The 20,637-nt window shown below is 32.3% G+C and overlaps 1 protein-coding gene across 1 annotated transcript in view; it reads right to left on the reverse strand.

Annotated features, from left to right (window-relative positions):
• LOC113397063 (nephrin-like) overlaps positions 1 to 17,033 on the reverse strand; it is a 117,868-nt gene extending 100,835 nt beyond the window's left edge. The window contains exon 1 of the mRNA XM_026635208.2: positions 16,816 to 17,033. The gene's annotated coding sequence lies outside the window, so the exon portion shown is untranslated. The remainder of the gene's footprint in view (positions 1 to 16,815) is intronic.
• Between the last annotated feature and the right edge of the window lie 3,604 nt (positions 17,034 to 20,637).

The following is a 20,637-nucleotide window of genomic DNA, read 5'->3' on the forward strand; positions in this document are numbered from 1 at the left end:
AATAATCGTATAACTGTTATTTAAATATTAAATTGTAATAAAAAAAACTGGCTTTTAATTAAGTTATTGTCTTCGAATTTCAAAAGGACAAAACAATGAAGCAAATAATAAAGTAATAGGGGTAAACCCTAACAATGAAAAAAATATTTTGCCAAAGCGGTTCATAAATGACGAATTACTAAGGTCACAAACATAGAACCGAATTGATGAACCTCCTTTTCTAAATCATTTAAAAAGGGACAAAAAAATCAAACAATTTACTTACGATCTACGTTTTTAAATTATCATTTAAAATTTAATAAATATATTCATTGTTTTATTTATTACGTACCTTTAAACCTAATTATCAACAGAACTCGAATTTGTTATACAAAAACAGACGCATACAAAACAAAATAGAACGCTTAAGAAATTAACATCAAGAACTAAATATGTATATTATTAGGGGACGATTCGAATGATGTCAAGTTTGTCATCGAGTTAAAAAAAGACCGCTCAAATCCCACCGAAGCGCATCCCTGCAAAGTTGTTGTAGCAGCTGATGAAATGAAAGCAACACTAAGACCAAAGGAGTTCCCTGTTAAAATAAGTGCAGCTATAAATTTGTCACTCATTTCATTGCCTTTTGATGTAAACCCTTTGATCCGAGTGACATTTCGTAAACTGAAGATGATGTGCTCGCTCAGTAGCACTCGTTAAACAATGTGCCACGTATTTCGGTTATTGTTTTACTAATTACAGATACAATTTTTTTAGAGATAATGACGTGTTAAGGAAGCGCGAGTAATGATTTCGATATGATCAATATGTTACAAAAAGTGACGTGATAGATCGCTGCGCTTGAAAGCAATGATTAAGATTAATGTTGTGGATTGGAAATATATTATTTTATTTTAAATTAATATTTCTCTCTAATTATTTATTTCAAAGAGGTGATATATATATATATATATATATATAAAAAATAAAAATTGGACAACATCACAAACACCCAGACCCAAGACAACATAGAAAACTAATGAACATTTTCTACATCGACTCGGCCGGGAATCGAGCCCGGGACCTCGGAGTGGCGTACCCATGAAAACCGTCGTCAAAATGAGTGTCACAATAATTATTATTGGTTACACTTTCTAGTTTATTTCTAGAGGTTTTCATATGAAAATAATTTACGATTATATAATTTGTAGAGAGTTAATATAAAACTTGTAATGTGTTTTAACATGAAGATATACTTTAGTGTTACAAAGGCTTAGTGGTTAAAAGGCATGAATCTTAATCGAGTACATGGATTCAAATCCACTTTGTTTTTATCATTTACTTAAAGAACATATTTTTTTTGCAGTTGAACATTAATGGGTTAGCCAACCCATATTAAAAATCAATCTTAACTCTTTAATTCAAATATTTAATTACTATTATTATTATAATTATTAATATATAAAGTAACCTCTGTCTTTCTATTGACTGGTTTATCCCGAATAAGATCAATGAATGTTATTAAGGTTTTCCATCCTGCTATTTTCAGGAGCCCGAAGTTAACAAGTTGGAGGTGTAACACTCCCTAGTCTAAAAGCACGTTAAGTCGTGGCTTTTGCAGCTGATCTCTCTCGGGCGTGGCGGGCTGTCCCAAGAGACTCCGAAAATGAGGCAGCCAGCGCATACTGGTACGTCTCTAGCGTAATTAACTTTTTGAAGTCATAACTTTTTCTACTATATCTTAATAGATATATTTTTTTGTGTACAAATGAGAATAGTAAATTACGGCCTTTAACTAATAAATGGTTGTTTATGAAAAAAAAAAAAAAACAATTACCAGTATGCATCTAAAATATAAATTTATTTTCACGTTATTTGTTAACATATTACATAAATAGTAACTTAATATTTGTATTGGTTAATTTAAAATGTGAAATCATCACTGATAATAATATATTGAAAACAAAAACGAACCGTGAAACGAAACAAGAAACGAACCAACGAGACAGAGGGCCGTTATTTACAGTGTTTTTACGTTCTATTTCCTTTTTCCTCGATCTATTAAGTACATTCCTGGAACCTTGGTGGGCTGCTTTATTTAAATATACTTTGCCTTCTCGGCGCCTGCGCAATTAGGATCACCAAAGATGACAGTGTCAAATGGAATGTCAGATCTTGTCACCGTTGTGAACGAATGTTTGAAGAACGCACGTTATAGATTCGTTTATTTTTATTTTTAAATTAATATATTATTTTTATATATTCGTTTATTTATTTATTCTTATGTATATAAGCATTGGATGTATAGGAAGTTATATAATAGTGCATATAAAAGTGTTTGAAACATTTAATAATTTTAGTAAAATTTAATTTCACCTTAATTAATTTCAGGAATGTTTTAATTATTTTTAACGATATAGTTATTGTTTTTTTTTTTAGATCATATATTCGTTGTGTGTGATTTAATACGTTTAGCTTCGTTATTTTGTTCTGTTTATGCTACTTTAACATTTTAATATGTAATTTCAGAGTGTATTGTTTCTTTATTTCAATTTATTAGTATTCTTAATACCTGTAGTGTATTTTTGAATACTATGTTTTTTTGAATATGACGATAATTCATAATTAAATGTATAAACATCGATGTAATTAGTGAATCTGATTACAACATTGTTAGTAAAAATTCTGTAATGTGCGATCCGGGTTACTTTTGAATTCTGATCTCTAAAACGAATTATAGTGAAACTTTATACATACTCGTCTAGATGCTACTCATTATTTTGGTTAAAGTCCAATCATTATACAAAAAAAACAAAATGGCTGAGAAATGCAAATGAACCGAGAAGGCTGAGGAGATTTTTGGATATGTTGTGTTGAAATGTCGACCTCAATTTCCTATGTTAGTTGTAACCACCATCTTGAAAAAAAGTGTTTAATTTCATATTTTTTGCGATAACTCGGCTGTGCGTCGTTATGCAAGAATTGTGAATAGATACCTTTTTGTTGCTTCATTGCTCTACAATTCATTATTGATATTCATTGACATATCAATATACAATAACCTTATACCGGAAGACGCACGTATCGGAGTAGGATTTAGTATATAGTATTATTATTTAAATAGCTAAGCTTCGCTTCGCTTTAAAATCCTATTGACATAACAAGCGTAGATTTAAATTTCTTATCATATTAGTAACATATAAGAAAACATTCAAATGGGTATTTCAATTACGAGATTATAAATATATTTTCCAAGTAGCAATATGTTATGTACGTCCAATTTAAATGCATTCTGCAAAGTTATAGCTCTGTAATACAGTAGCTGTTAACGGATACACCCCCGGACGGCCGAAAGCCGACAGTTTTACCGCATGACGTATGCCATCCATCACAATTGATGCACTTGCACAGCGAGGTCGTTTTGATAAATAAACACTACTCGATCTAAGTACAATTATTTCAGTACCTTTGTTAGATCAGTCGGTTTTAATTTCACATACCTATTTAATTGTAGCGACGTATTTTAAGTAGTTTTATATATTAACCGACTCGATTAAGGAGGAGGTGAATCTTTTAATCAACTTGAAAAAAAAAAGAGGTTTTCAATTCGGTTGTGTTATTGTTTCACGCTTACAGTAAAGTGAACTAGAAATCGTCACGTACGAAAAAAGCGTTATGATCCAGGCGACCTTCCCTCTCTTTCTCTTTTACTCTGTCTCTTTCTATCATTTAATTATTTTCAAACGTTGCTGATTTATTTCACTAAATCCGTTATTTAATAAGTAATATTTAGCAAAAGCAACTTGGCTCACAGTGTCCCACGACACCTTGCTTTTCTCATGAGATATTTAATAAATAAAGAGATATAAACAACTATATCACACAATCAAACTAAACGACACATCCGCCCGTATTCAGTGCTAATACTCGCGACACGCTCCAAGTTTATGTTTACGAAATTCTTTAAACATATTGAATATAAATCGTACAAATTGCAGCATGCGGTATAAAAATAATTCTATTTTCTATTCAATATGAATAATAAATCGAGCTAAATTTATATTATTTTGACTTATTTATATAATATACGTTTGATGAACGCTTTCCGTGATATTTCTGATTAAAATATAAAAAAAACTGTCATAATAAATTTAGAGTGTTGATAATTTTCACTTGAAAGGTCTGGATTGTTAATTTTCTTCCCAACGCTTAAATAAAATGTTTTTCATTTAGGTCGGCGAGCGGGTATAACAATGCCTACCTGACTCTCAATGGTCCTGATGATAAGTGGTCACATGCCCATAGACATTGGTAGTATAAATCTATCCTTCCTCATATCACCAGTGCGCTACCATACTGGGTAATTAAGGGAATATTAAATTGATTCTCCCGATTGTGATAAGTAAAGTTTTTAAGATCAATATCACTTGTTGACGGAATGTGACAAGACTCAGATTCAGAGAAAGTCACTCTTAACTAATTTAAAAGCAGGTTTGTTCGATGTTGAATTTGTTCACAGTATGATATCATATCCTTTATGAGAAACTGCTAGGATGCTCCTGGAATTATATTTAATAGCTGACGTAGCTTTGCTGGACAAACGTCCCTGAATAAAAAAAATAAAAATAAAGAATATTATGTCCCTTGGTCCTTTGGTTACACTAGCTCACTGTTTAAGAGTTGTTAATTTTCTGTCCAACTACGTTTAGATAATAATAATGATGATGATATCGCCCTAATATCGATAACTATTCAAGGGAGACTAGCACTTACGCACAACATTTATGCTGTACACATATGCAAACTTATGAGCAAACAAATGTGTAGTGTCTATTTTCTCAGACTTATATCTGATAAGACTGTACATCCTAATTGGCCGGAAAGTACACGCACGAACAACGATCAAACACTCCTGAGTATTCCTGCCAACTTCTACACTCTCCTGCTACTGAAAATATACCAGCGAAAATATAACAAAAAAAAAATCAATAAATTTTGATATGCGACGCTCGGAGATTGTAATCAATACCAAATATTTATTTAATTTATACGAATTTTGTTTTCATGAAACTGTCACTAGATGGCATTACTAGTCTTTTACATCGCGCTGACGTTTTTTACAGACGAATTACATAGTAGAGAGAGAATGAGGTGTTACTGAATATAGAGCGGGATCCGCCGCAGCTCGTCGATCGCCGTGGCTCGATCGCTCTGTGGCGTGAACCCGACCCGGTTCAGACATCACGGATAGTGATCCACCCAGTGACCCGTCTGTAGTTGCAGACTGCGTTGCCACCACTGTAGGGGCCATGCGGGCCTGCGTGGATATCTCTCGAATTAATATAGGTGGGTAAACTGATCACTGAGAAGTGTACAGTGTATTAAAATAATTGACATAGTTTCGCGAGTAAGCATTCTGTATCCTAAAAATACATCACAGCCATTGCCCATTACATTTGTTGTCACATCAAAGTATATATATAAATTACTAACATTATTATATTATATACGCAAATGTGAATGTGTCTGTCCGTCTGTAACGATTTCACAGTCAAACCATCCAACGAATTAGATGAAACTTGGTGTAAAGCAACCTTGAACCTCAAGGACTTTAAAAATAAAAGGAATGATAGCAATGCCTCAAAATAATTAAAGAATTGCTAATACTTGTCACTTGTGTTAGGAGTGGGGACGACAATAGCCCTTTTGGGTCAGGATCGATCCTGCGAACTTTTACATCGCTAGGCGGCCCGAAAACCATTGCGCTATTGACGCTTTATATATTTTTATACCTGACGATCGACCCCTAAAACGCAAGTAAAGTCGCGGGTAATTACTAACCACTAGTAAACCAAAAGTATGAATATGATTAATTCATCAAGGACTTTTTCATTAAACCATTTACAATTGTAAATCACAAAAATATCACTGTATTTGAAAACTCTGATTTAAATATAGGCCAGTTTGCTTGTACAAATAGAATGTGAAATATAACGTGACCTATAATTATTCAGAGTGAAAATACAACAAGAGGGTCAAGCTAGAATGGTTATTCAAAGAGCAAACTTCACGTTTGAATAATAGTATTTCAATGTAGTTAACCACACAAAACGTCAAGTGTAACCATAGGTATCGTTGTAATTATCTATGCCGACTAACATTGTTATAGATCGGCATGTCGGCATATTTAGACCGACAATCGTTGTATGAACATTTACATAAGAATAGAATTCTTCCAATTATTTGCATGTCTTTTACAATTCTGAGAGTAAAGATTTTTGAATATTTTCTATTTTATGTTAAAATAGGGGTCAACACGTGTCGATTGGATGGATAGCTTCAATCCGCTTAAACATTAAACTGTTTGTCGCAATTTTGACTAAGAAAGATTATTTTAATTTCTCAGTGGTCTTAAGTTATTGACAGTTTGTTTTGGTCGATCACTGCCTCCGCCTTGAATTTCCTACACCTCTACATATCAAAACGAAGGTCTCCACCACAAGTGCATATATGAAGTTGAAACTGTTCATTAATAGGATATCTGTCACGCTTGAAATAGACATCATTATCGACAAAAAGATGCTCTGATTTATATAGCTTTAACCAAAGACCTTGCCAGCGCGATTCAAGGTTGTCAAAAAATCGATCAGCGCCATCTATCGGTAACTATTACAATGTTAATTAAATATATTACAACACTTATATAATAACAGTGAGTCATATCAAAAACCATAACCATGTGAATAGTTTCAACTTTTTTTTATGAAAATTGCTTACACAACTTTTTCTCAAATAGATGTCTGATATGGGACGTACGATGCTAAGATGGCTCAGATAACGGAAAACGTGGATCCGATCTCAACGTAAGATTACTGGTTCAGATGATTTTAACTATGTATAATTTATCAAGTGACTGACGACCTTCAGGAAAACGCAAATGTGTTGAATTAAATTCTGTCATATGTATATATACCTACATATATTAACAATACCAATCTGCTTTCTTTTTATGAAATAGATAGGCGTCTGGGACATTGGCGTCGTAAGAAATTTTAACTATTCCTTAGATCTCTAATGCGCCATCAAACTTGGAAACTAGGTTCTTATGTACGTGCTATAGTTACACTGGGTTACTCACCAGATTTACCAGATTCACAAGATTCACCAGATTTAGGGTTAGATTATATGACGAGTGGGTGGGTGGAGTTCCAAGGTTGATGGCACATTGGCAATTTAAGGAACGACTAGAATTGCGGCGCAAATGTTTGGGGGTGGTGGTGACCACTTCCATCGGAGCAAAGCGGTGGATTAAGCTTCTTCTTCTTGTTGAATGGAGGCAAGACCTTAACCCTATGGTAGCTCATTTACTTACAACAAGTTTACTATATAAGATTTTAAGTTAACATGGTTATTTTTATTGCTACAAGTATTTAAAACGGGATATTCACCATGTTTTTTTATTTTTATTTGGTGGAGCTTGACTTTTCGATATTTACGAATGTCTTGTTCACGAGAGTGTCGTCATAATACTTTACTATTGTTACTGAAATCTTTTATTTTTATCAGCCAAAATTTAGTCATCAAATATGTATACTTATTTCGCCTTTTATTTAAGAACTCCATTAAAGCATTTATCCCAGAAATGTGTTCATTCCGATCGGAATATCGTGTAGGTGTTTAAGTCGGGGAGATGAAAGAAACAAAATAAACACTACCATTTAATTTATATTTATATTATAAGTCGACACTTACAGCATCTTGTTAAGTATCAGCTCAGTGTATTATGGATGGTACTCACTTGCGCGATGATGCGAAGCGAATGATATCTGTTATATTTACGCCCATAGAAGTTTATGAACTTTATAAGAAATATTTGCGTAGTTCACCTATTGGCTACAATTGAAGTTTACAGATTCCGAGATCTTAAGTTCAAATTTCAGGTCAAGCTAATATAATAATGTTTATTTTTTATGCCAATATTAAAAAGCGGAAACATTCGGCAATCGATATTGCATACTCCTGTGCAAAAAAACAGTTAAACTTGTACTACTATAAGGTCTCACTGATCTATTTCATGGTATGAGGGAATAAAGAGCTCACCTGTTTTTGTACACATATTTTTGCACTATTATATCTTCTGACATTGATTAGATCTTCTAAATACGGAAGCCTCATTAAATCAGCAAAATAGGTTAAGAATGGTCTTTGCAACAATCATATAAGTAATTTAGCTACGTGAGAATGAGAATTATTTTAATTGCACATGTATGGTAGCCTTAGAAATACTTCTACTTCGCAACAGCTTCCATTTTGCTTATGACGTTATCTATGACGTCAGATTTAACACGTACTGTTTATAGATATATGTCGACGGTTAATTATTAATTATACAGTAAGTTGATCATATACTCTTAATTTAATACATAAAACCTAGCTTATGCTTACAATTTATATAGACATTATAGTCGTGCTAACTAAAATAGGCATAAGCATTAATTACGTTACAACATAGTAGGGTAATAATATCGAATTACGTATAATCCTAAATCCTGCGCTATACAATGAAGTCAAGTAGAATTATCGGAATCGGTGGAATTACCGTAGCGTTGGACGAAATAGCTTCAACAAAAATGTAAAATTTTATGGTCACTTGATTGCAGAGGTATAATATGGTCGGTCATAGTTGTGCGACCAATATGAATACATTTCAATATTATTTTCAATTTATTTAGTAGTGGAATATCACTAATAACATCCTTCCATCCTTAATTTCAAAACATTTTATTTGGTAATTTTAATAAGTGTTATTCTCTGTCAATGATAAAAGTAAGTATTATTTATGTGTTACCAAAATACTCAGTGAGACTACAGATGTTCATGAATAGGTCATTTGTGTGCAGACGATTCTGATCGGCGTAATGTATACGCAAATACAAGTGCACTTGACTTTCATAATTCGATGGTACGATAAACCAACGCATCCGGCGACGCAGGACCAAATTTTTACGTTAAATACGAGACATGGAACAGTAAGCATTGTTAACTTCTAAACTTCAAGTTGCTAGTGAAAAATTATAGATAGAAGAATATAAACAATAACTCTTTCCCGGGATTTAAACTCAATATGTCAAACACTACAGCCATATAAACTAGTCACTAGACCATCGCGACAGTTAACGTACATAGATAGATTAACACATACAAAAGCATTCTTTTCAATACATTGTCGAATTTTGAAATTAATGTTTTTCTTTAAAAATTTAAATAGGAATTTAAACGTCACAGGTAGAGAAGTTTCATCAGAACTCAATACATGTAACATGAGCCTAAAGTCAAACTCCGGCACACGTGATTTGCATTCAAATAGGCTAGTTTTCGTATAAATTACCAACCTAGCTATACTAGACAACTCCCCTCGTAGTGAACCTACGTACCTAAATTTGAAACTTCCTCCGTCCAAACGATTTTCAACTATGTTACTTTGATAGGCCATTGAGCGGAGCATTGAAGTGATTTGCAGTGTTAAAACTATGAAGTAAAATTTTAACTTGACTTTAACAAGTCTGCGTAATGATTAGGGATTTTAAAAAACAATTAATTAAAAAAATTATGTGTATAATTTTTTTTTTATCATCAAATAAAATCATATCTATTTTTGTAACTTTGGTAGGCCGTCGGTACTGAGCGTTGCTGTTTGGCAATAGAATATCTGATAAGTGGGTGGTACCAACTTAGATATTGCACAAAGCCTTACTGAGTATCACATTAATATTATTTTGTTGTCAATTTCAATGCCCAGCTGTCTTGATGATTGTCAAATTAAAAACACCAGATAATTTACGACGCGTTAAGCTACAAAAAGATCTGACCGTTAAATATGGTTCTACAAACTCACTCCTTGAACATAACTATTATAAGGTTCGGTAGCTTTACTTTTCAAACATGATTAATTTTAAATTTAGAATTATAACTCATATAATGATAGTAGCAAATATCTAAGATCCGTTGTCTTCTGACAGTTTACTAGATTAGAATTGAAGAACATTCGAGAACATTAGCAGTTAAAGAGTAACTGCTGAGTTTCAAATAAAATACAAAGTTAATTACATACTATCATAAATTCTTCTCAGGTCTTCTCGGGTCAGGGTACTTTTTCCGAACCGGTGGTAGTGTTTAATTTGACATTCAATAAGTGTAATGCTTCTATTTTGAATTAAGAAATTTGATTTCATTTGAAACAGAATTTACGAAATTAATAAATCTGACAATTCTCATCAGTGCAGAAACTACCGTTTAATATAATGTATTATAGAATTATATTTAGATTTTTTTATCACTAATAACATGCGTTCGTATTTATTGAACGCATCTTTAATTGAATGGAAGTAATCTGACATTTAGAGCAAGATCTCTGTTTTGTTTCCTCGGGACATCCTCGCTAATGGAATGTTGGAATTAACTTTAAGGCCACCATCCACTGATGTGTTTCTTTTAAAATAAATTAAAATATATAAATGATCATTTCTTACTATCTTTTGTCTAATATTACTTGGTCAATGCTTTGACCACACCCAATATTCAGTAGTGAGAAACTAAACTTATTTATTTGCTTGATGATTACTAACTCAGCTCTGCTAATCTTTTCCTACGCTATCCAAATGGTCAAGGTTTTACCCTAAAAATATGATATTGATCGCCTAGTTTAGAATTAGTATAGTATAGTTAGTTTAGTTCTAAAATGACCCATTTCAAAACTAACTGACTGACTATTGTAAAAATATATTTTATATGCTCGTATGTCATAACTTTCTGGAAATTGTTTATCGGCCCAAGCGAAGCAGCGTCACGTAATCAGTTCGAAGACTTTTGCTTAAGATATTTATCCTTTCCATTTTTATAGCATAGGCTATTGGACTGGCAAATAGACCAAAAAGTGGTCAATACTGTTCACAGACATTGGCGCCATAAGAAATTTTAATCATTCCTAATTTCACCAATGTGGCACCCACCTTGGGAACTGAGATCCCTTGTGCCTGTAGTTACTTTGGCTCCGTAGCTCTTTAGACTAATTACTGCTCTAGTTGGTGGGAGAAAATATATGATGAGTGGGTGGTACCCACCTTGCACAAAGTCTTACCACGAAGTATACCTTGATTGTATTATAACATTTATTGACGTCATCATTCAAAAATATAATTCAATAAAACGTAGATCATGAATGTTAAAAAGTGTTTGGGTTAATCTTTTAAAATTTGATCTGCTCTGTTTTTGCCATTATTAATATATCTCTGTGTAGTATTTAGGAAACTAATTGATGGTGGGTACATGAATCATGCTTCTATCTCGCACTTTTCCCTTTTTCTGGTCACTATATTGATATTAACTGTCACATAAATCCTTATTGACCGTTCGTTTCCTTTTCTAAGTGTCAAATATGATAATAGAAATTAATGGACGTCAATTTGTCTGTCAATCGAGATGGAGAAAATAGATTTTGATTAATTCATTTTGATCATAATTTATACATATATATATTTTTTATGATATAGGTAGGCGGACGAGTAAGTGGGCCACCTGATGGTATGAGTGGTCACCAATTTTTATATCAACAATACGCCACCAACCTTGGAAACTAAGATGTTACACTGGCTCACTCACCCTTGAAACCGGAACACAAAAATACTGAGTATTGCTTTTTGGCGGTGGAATATCTGATGAATGGGTGGTACCTACCCAGACAGGCTTGCGCAAAGCCATACCACCAAGTTACTAAACTATGTATAGCTACCATTACTATAATGTTTTATTTTTACATTATTAAAACACTTATAAAAAATTATAATACTGTCACCGTTTTTCCATATCCTTCCGACATATATACACATACTAGGTGTTTATTTCTCAATTATCTTAATTTATAAGTTTTAGAGTTCTGAGATGTGATCCGATTCAATTCAGTTAAGAGACACGACCAGGACTTCATGTATTTCCATTTTCTTTTATATTTAGAATACCAACAAAGCAGTAAATGCCTTCTCGCAATTCATTTTTCAAATATATATTCCTTAAGTTCCAAAATGTTCAAAAATTCCCAAAAAAAATATCGATACCGTATCTTTATGATATAAACGTCATAATATATTAGCTATAAAAGGCTGAAATATGACGTTATAGAAATAAAATAAACGATCAGATGATAAGTGGTCACCTCTGTCCTTAAATATTGGCCTTGCTAATGCGCTGCCAGAACATGATTTATATTGTCATATCCCTTATTCCTGCAAGCGAATTTTAGAAAAGGATTATCTACGACCGAACACATACATGCTCCTTCTTGCATGTGACCTTCTTCATCGTATTTTTATCCTTCATAATTTATTATTGGTTTGGTCAAGATTAGAATAAATAAATGAATGTGTGCATGATTTAAATAGATGACGACAAGTTTACGACACAATATCACACGTAATTCAAAGTAATGATCTCTGGCGTAGAGAAGAACATTTTGTTTGGGGACACATGTTAGAAAATATCATCCACCAGAACAAAACTAAGTGGTGTTGGTGAGTTTCAACCACTATTCGGCTAACGATGTCAAACCCATACATTATTTGATAGTAGTTTATAATATATTACTAAATATTATAAAACTAAGTCTCTGTCTGATTGTCTGAATGTTATAAACTCAAAAACTACCGAACGGTTTTTTATACTGCTTTTATCAATTGTTGGAGTAATTCACGAGGAAGATTTCGCTGTATGGTTAATTGAGATATCGATGATGATGTAGAAAAATCATGGCAACTGGGAGTTTTACTTGCATGCGTAAATAAATAAGGTGCGAAGCCAGCATGAGTATCTAATAGTAGTCTGATTCTTTAAAACCGATTTTCAATTCAATTTAACAAATACGTGACAGCATTTCCGAGCGTAAAAGATGCTATAGAATAATTTAACTTCAAACTATGTCACTACTTACATATGAAACTGATCCCTATACATATACTTTACTGGTGGAAAGTTTTAAAAGTTTCACATATTAGAGTCGGTAATTTTAAAGTTTGAGTTAATCCGTAAACAGAATACATCGAACTCGTTCTAGCTTAAGTCATAATATTAAGCAGGGACAGTAATACCTTTTTCTTCTACTGCTGGACAAGGCTCTAAGGTATTATGCTGCAGATTGACGTTTATGTTTTCCATTTTATTCAAATATACTTTATTCAAGTAGGCTTTTACAAGCACTTTTGAGTCGTCATTTAACAAACTATTTAAAGTAAAGCTACCACCGGTTCGGAATGTAGATTGTACCGAGAAGAACCGGCAAGAAACTCGGTAGTTACTCTTTTTGAACATCTAAAATACCGTCATGTTAGTCAAACACAATTATATATGTATGTTATGTCTCCACGCTTAATTCTGCAAAGAAAGACTGAAACGGCAAAGTTAAAAATGTCAGTGGAATTTTATTATAGCGGATACCTTGCTCCAAGAATAATTGGCGTTTTTTTTATGGCATTGGTTGGCGGACGAGCATATGGGCCACCTGATGGTAAGTGGTCACCACCGCCCATAGACAAAGGCGCTGTAAGAAATATTAACAATTCCTTACATCACCTATGCGCCACCAACCTCGGGAACTAAGATGTTATGTCCCTTGTGCCTGTGATTACACTGGCTCACTCACCCTTCTAACCGGAACACAACGATACAGAGTACTGTTATTTGGCGCTAGTATATCTGATGAGTGGGTGGTACCTACCCAGACGGGCTTGCACAAAGCCCTACCACCAAGTGTAAGCTTATCCTTATATTCTATCTATAAAATGACGAAACACGAAAACAAACGAATGTAGCCGAAATTGTAGATTGAGCACGTGGTAAGGTCAAGCCACTTTATTCGAATGACTGATAACTGATGGGAAATTCTGTAATTGAAATTATGACTCGGAAAAAAGGTTGCCCTTAAACCAGAGTAGACGACTTAAGGATTATGGAAATCGTTGAAAATAGAGAACACAGGATAAGTGGTCAGTAGCGAAATATGTAGATAAGACTTTAATATGTCCAGTTATAATATGTTTTAAGTAATATACACTAATATTATAAATGTGAAAGTAACTCCGTCCGTCTGTCTGTCTCTCTGTCGCTCTTTCACTGCCAAATCAATGAACCAAATTTGATGAAATTTTTTTATGAAGCAAATTTGAACTGCAAGGAAGGACATAGGCTACTTTTTGTGCCTAACGCATGACAACAAACCCCTAAAACGCGAGCGAAGGCGCGGGCGACAACTAGTAAAGAAATATTTAATGAGTTAGTCTTTAAGGATGTGCCTTCTTCATACTAATTGCTATTTATAAAACTCAATGTTCCTTTAATATTGCATCTGGCTCATTAGATAGAAGACTTGAATCATAAGTCAAGATCGTTTTTGAGTCATTTATGTTTATAGTTGTTCTCGTCATCGACGGCCAAAGAAATCATAGGAAAAAACCTACCCGTATCTACCCATGAAATTATTTTGTACCAATTTGCAACGGCAAGACGGAATAATCTCCGTACCTTAACAAGAGCTTTTCAAATAATAGTTAAACATTTTGGCGTATTTCTGTTATCTATAGGCCGAGATGCGAAGCAAACAAAATAATACTGAATAAATAATCTTAAGCTAAAATACCCTTACAAAACTACCTGAATTTGACAAGCGAGGTCCGGAATTTCACACTTAAACAAACACCAATATGGACTATAAAAATATTTGCTATGATCCGAATGAAAGCCGTGACTGTGTCAACGGCAGTAGTTAGTTAACCACGATATATTCAATTTTTTTTTAAATTACGTTTGTTTATTCATTGGGTCCATTCATGTACTCTTAGATACTAGAACTATTAGATAGTGGAATTCAAAGTCGACTTGAACGGCAAAGTTTTTGAGGCAAATGGTATAACTTAACTTATGTAAACGAGTTTTATGTGATTTTTTTTGTTTCAATTTTATTTTAATTCTTATAGAATTTTTTGATTAAATGATTTTCTAGAATTAAATTAAAATATTTTTGTGACGAAGAACAGATTATACTTGTGTTATTGAGAAGAAGAAGGTCGAAGCATATAGGCTATAGTATATACTAGTACAGAATTTTTTCTTTCTTCTTCTAGATAATTCAATCATAAATTGTTTAAGCTAGCAATAGTTAACCTGCGGGCCGCCAAACCGTTTTGAGTGGTCACGTAAACTTGTAAATTGTAAAATTGGAATAGTGCCATCAATCTACTAAAACTGACCTGTAGTCTCCCAATTTAAAAAGTCCCAGATATTTTTCCGTAACATCTGTTTATTTATTTTATTTTTAAATAAAAATGGATAACATTTTGATTGAGAAACTCATGTTTATTGTTTTAGAAACAAAAAGGTTGAACATAACTGGCTTAGATAGTAACAATTCAATGTACGATCATAAAAGCGCAGTATATCACGTGAAATGACAGGCTGTGACTGTCTCTTGATAAAATATGATATATTGGTGATGCTGTAACATCTCTGCTATAAACTATACAAACTGGTTTACGTACTTAATTAACTTGGAAGTTTAATTTAATTTTATGATATAAGTATGTGGAAGGACGAATAGGCCATCTGATAGTAAGTGGTCACCACTGGCAAAAGACATTTACGCCTAATGAAATTTTAACTAAAATTACTAAGTATTGCTATTTGGCGGCTGAATACCAGTTGACTGGGTGGTACCTACCCAGACAGACTTGCAAGTCCTACCAGCAAATAGCTACGTATTCAAACTTCATCCTTTACAATTATTACAATTATTAGAATAATCTAGTAACATTACAAAATTATAATAAATACTTTTTAATTGGATTTGGTTATTCTTCGATTTTTATTTCGGATATCCATCTGTTTCGGTTACGGAGCTCTGTAAGATCCGTGGATAGGTGCAAGTCAATATTCTTTATATGAACATAGTATAACGAAGTATTTTGCGAACGTCTTTTAAAACTACATAATTCTATAATATATCATATCATTTAGAATTATATAAATAGCCTTAAAGGATTTTCTAAAATTCCATTTGATGTGATCTCTTCATTAATATACTTCAATTAAAATAAAATGAATGTGAATGAATGACACCAACAATAGAGATTTCTAAAAGAAAACTTCAAAATTCCGATGAGCAAACAATTTTATCTGATCTGATGAAATAGCAAATTAATTGAATCCGCATTGAATTATTAAAACAATCAACTCAAGAATACTGTTTTGATTATTCAAAAAATAATAAGTGATCTCTCTGATCTCTGGACTTGTTTACATCACGCGTAATACTACTATGATTAGGTTTACTCTAGTGTCAATAAGAATAAAGACTAGATTTATAATTAGACTTTAGAAATTTAATAATTTCGCGTTGTTTAGAATTCAAATATTATGCTTATTGTATTTCTTTATTATAATTTATGGTATGAAACAAATTTAATTTATTAAAATTCATATGAAATTGTCATAGCTCGTTTTTTTTTTAAAGTAAATGTTGTTAGGGACACAAAGTTTTACGAAATCGGTATAATATGATAGAATTTTATAAGGTTTTCAATGAAAGCGCAGAAAACAAAGTTAAAAACGCGGAAGAAACTAAAACTGAAAGCGGGGAAAGCTAGTTATGACATTTTAAAACTCGATTTCGTAGTCTTTTTATGTTTTTTTCTCAATAATAATAAGAAACAGTAGGTATAGTGAAGTAGCTTGAAATTAAAGAAGAAAAAAAACAGTAACTATTCGAATTGTAATATTCAATAAAACATACGTATTTACCATAACATCCAACATCCAGTATTTTAGCTAAGCATTAAATCACAATACACTACACGAAAAATTACCACCAAAGAAAATACACCCGTAGTTTAAAATACTACGTACAACTGTCACATTTCAAAATACGAATTCCATCATTCCGGAACGAAACACGCGCGCGCGCCGCCTGCCAACAACCACGGGTGACTACGGACTTTACGATTATGATCTGAACGTTTACTATAAATAAATTGTTTAAACGCGTTTTCCTACTGCTACCGTGTGGGAAGACACTCCTCGCATTATAGTTCACACACTGACACACACGTTGAAAAAAATTCAGCGTGTCGAATCGATGGAGTTAATCGTTCGATTTATTTTATCGATATAAGACCTGTTTACATTAATCGTTTTCGATAATCTTTTATTTGACATCCAATATATTGTTCGTTTCCGAACGATTGTAACTATTTACGGCAATATTTTTCACTTTTCAGTGTCACAAATCAATGTCAAACACAGACTAACGGATAAATATTTGCATTCTCAAATGAAATGCCCATTTCGATTTGGGAGGTCCTTATCACGTTTACATAGGGATTAGTTTTCATTGTATATTTACCGAGCTAATTTGTGTTGACTAACGTGAAATGGTATTGATATGTTAATAATGGTTTCAAATCTGTTTGAAAATCTTGTCAGCGGTCGACAGGTAATTGTTAACGTTTAGAAGATCGCTCGTAAAGCTGTGCATAATTTCGGGAGTTGAATGTCACAATGGTTTAACGGTGTATCATACAATTCGGTTAAGACAAAGATCAGAAACATTGTATTATAATAGAAATGACAGAACTACTAAAAATCTGAGTTAGAACAGATTTAAATACGTATTGGTAAATCCATTTACATTTATTTAGTTCTAAGTAGGTATTGAGTTTTATTTGGGATTTATTCATCTTACAATTACGATAATCTCGTGGGGTATGAATTAAAAAAAAAACGATGTTTAGATTTTTATTTAATGAACTTCTCAATTAATGTATTTGAATATATTATTTCTTCATTTAATATAAATACATGAAACAAAGTAATTATTGATTAGAACTCACCTTTATACTTGTATCATTCCGTCTAATTATTTATACTTGTTTACAACATAAACTGAATAATATATACAAAATAAAGTTCTTACTATAGTTACTATAAAAAATATATATTATGCAATGAAAGTCAATTAAATAATTTATTATTATTATTAATTTAACTATACTAAATTATAATTATACACAATAAAAAAATTCAATGATGAACGACAGCAAAATAACAGGACATTTTTAGAAGGGAAGTTGTTTTTGAGCACATCAATTAAATTTTAAGGATACATTTTAGTGCAATATCTAGATTTTGAGTAAAACATTTAGATTTTTTTTTTTTGGAAATTCACTAATTTGTATGACGTATAAATCATCTTTGTTTTTGTTGTATTTTACTTATACAAACTTGAACTTGAAAATATTACACGATTACTATAAATAATTTTTATAAAAGTAAATTATTGTTCTAAAAATATCCGGTTCAAAATCAAAATGTTCCAAATAAATTCCAGTGCTATGGGTCAGTTAATAAAATTATCCACTTCGACGGCAAAACCTCATTGTTTTATTATGGATCGCCATCCATTATAGCAATTGAGATTCGCTAACGCAGCGAACCGACCCCACAAGCCCATATTGCCGACCTTAATAAACTGAAAGTATTTGCCCTTACGTCATTTTAATGTGCTGTCAGTTCCTTTCATAGTGGCGCTTTTAAACGCCGATCATTATCAAAACTTTTTTTTATGTTATCGGTACGCGAACGGACAGATGTGCCACCTCATGGTGAGTAGTCATCACTGTCTATATATGCTGGTGCTAGAATATTTACCATTTATTATATCGCCAATTTGCTACCGACCTTGAGAACGAAGATGTTATGTCCCTTGTCTGTAGAGTCACTGGCTCTCTAATCTTTCAAGCACGAAGGCGAGCTTGCACGAAACCTTACGACCAACTACAGAAATAACTATTGTAGTTAAAGGACTGATTGATTGGATGTTTTCTATATTTATCGTACTTTTCCATTACACTACAGATTTTTTTTCAGTTAAATCTCAGTTTTTACGAAAAATACATACGCGATTCGACGATCAACTTACTATAAATAAAAATGCGTGAGTCTGTTTTATCTTGCTTGTATCAATGTCCGAGTAAATCCTTATTAGTCATTAAAATCATATAAGTAATTATTAACAGTATCTAAAACGGGATATTTACCATGTTTTTTATTTTTATTTGGTGGAGCTCTATATTTCGACATTATCTACGTAAAACTACTACTACTACTAAATAAAAATAAAAAACATGGTAAATATCCCGTTTTAGATACTGTTAGTAATAAAAATAACCATGTTAATTTAAAATCTTAAGTAATTATTTATGTCAAATCATCTATATATTATAAGAAGTTTACAATCAAAATCAAAATATACTTTATTCAAGTAGGCTTTTACGAGCACTTTTGAATCGTCGTTTAACAAACTATATTAAGAAAAGCTACCACCGGTTCGGAATGTAGATTCTACCGAAAAGAACCGGCAAGAAACTCAGTAGTTACTCTTTTTCAACATATAAAAGTACAGTCATGTTAGTTAAATACAATTATATATATATATATGGTATATATCCTCCCTGGAAAACAACAAGCATTTAAGACGGTCTATTACTGGGGTCGATTACACTTTAAAAAAAATGAATATTACTAATTCAAGCCTGACTGCTGCGTAAAAACTGTGTGAAAAAAAATTAGCTTAGATTACTCTCTATCACTTACTTCATACATACCAAAGACCTTCAAAGACAATTATTCATGTGCTCTTATAATTAATTCAAAAGTACTTGCCAACTTTTCTGATGAATTAATATGGTTTGGTATCGCGTTGCCTAATATAATGTCTTCACATCTCGAAATAATCCGTTTACATTTTTCCAAATCAATACGCATATAAAATCGTTACGCAGGTTTGTATAGTTCATTTAGTTTCATATTACGAGAATATTATATTTAATTATTTGTTTTTCATTGAAAAAATGTATTAAATTTGCTTCACGAAATATAACATTGAATCTAATTAAATATTACTGTTTTGTAATAAACATAAATTAATAAAGCGACTTAAAGACGTTTAACGTCACACTTCTAACTTGACTATTAAAATGATAAGTAAACTGGCTCACTCAGTTTTTATCCAGAATCTGTATTGTTTGACGGGATAATAATTTATGAGTAGATGGTATCCATCAAGGACTGGATCGGCGCAAAATCCTAATACCCGATAAATAGATAAATAAATAATCGTTTCGTTAAAATGTAAACGGCGCCCGATGTTGTCAGTTAACTCGTCTGGCGTTGTATTACTTTATATTGTTAGGAGTTTTACCGTAATGAGTGCTGAGTTTCAAATTAATTTACACACTTTATAAAATAACTTATCATGTTTATGCTGCGGGCTTATTCGGATTCACATTGACTTAAAATTTAATATTAATGCGTGTAAACAAAACAATAACGCGCCTGAATTCTCATTTGTCTGCAAAGCACGAGTACGCGGTACAAGCCGACTTAGAATATTTATTTTTATTCCTATTTATTATTTTTTCTGATGTTCTGCTTATGGATAATTAATAAGGATCTTCAGTTTGATCGTCAATAGCGTTTCTGTGAAAATTTAACAAGTGATATAATTTAACGACCTCCGTGGTCGAGTAGTGTGTATACCGGTTTTCATGGGTACATTGGGAGGTC

The sequence above is a fragment of the Vanessa tameamea genome, chromosome 19 (assembly GCF_037043105.1).
Source record: "Vanessa tameamea isolate UH-Manoa-2023 chromosome 19, ilVanTame1 primary haplotype, whole genome shotgun sequence".
NCBI classification, from domain to species: Eukaryota; Metazoa; Arthropoda; class Insecta; order Lepidoptera; family Nymphalidae; genus Vanessa; species Vanessa tameamea.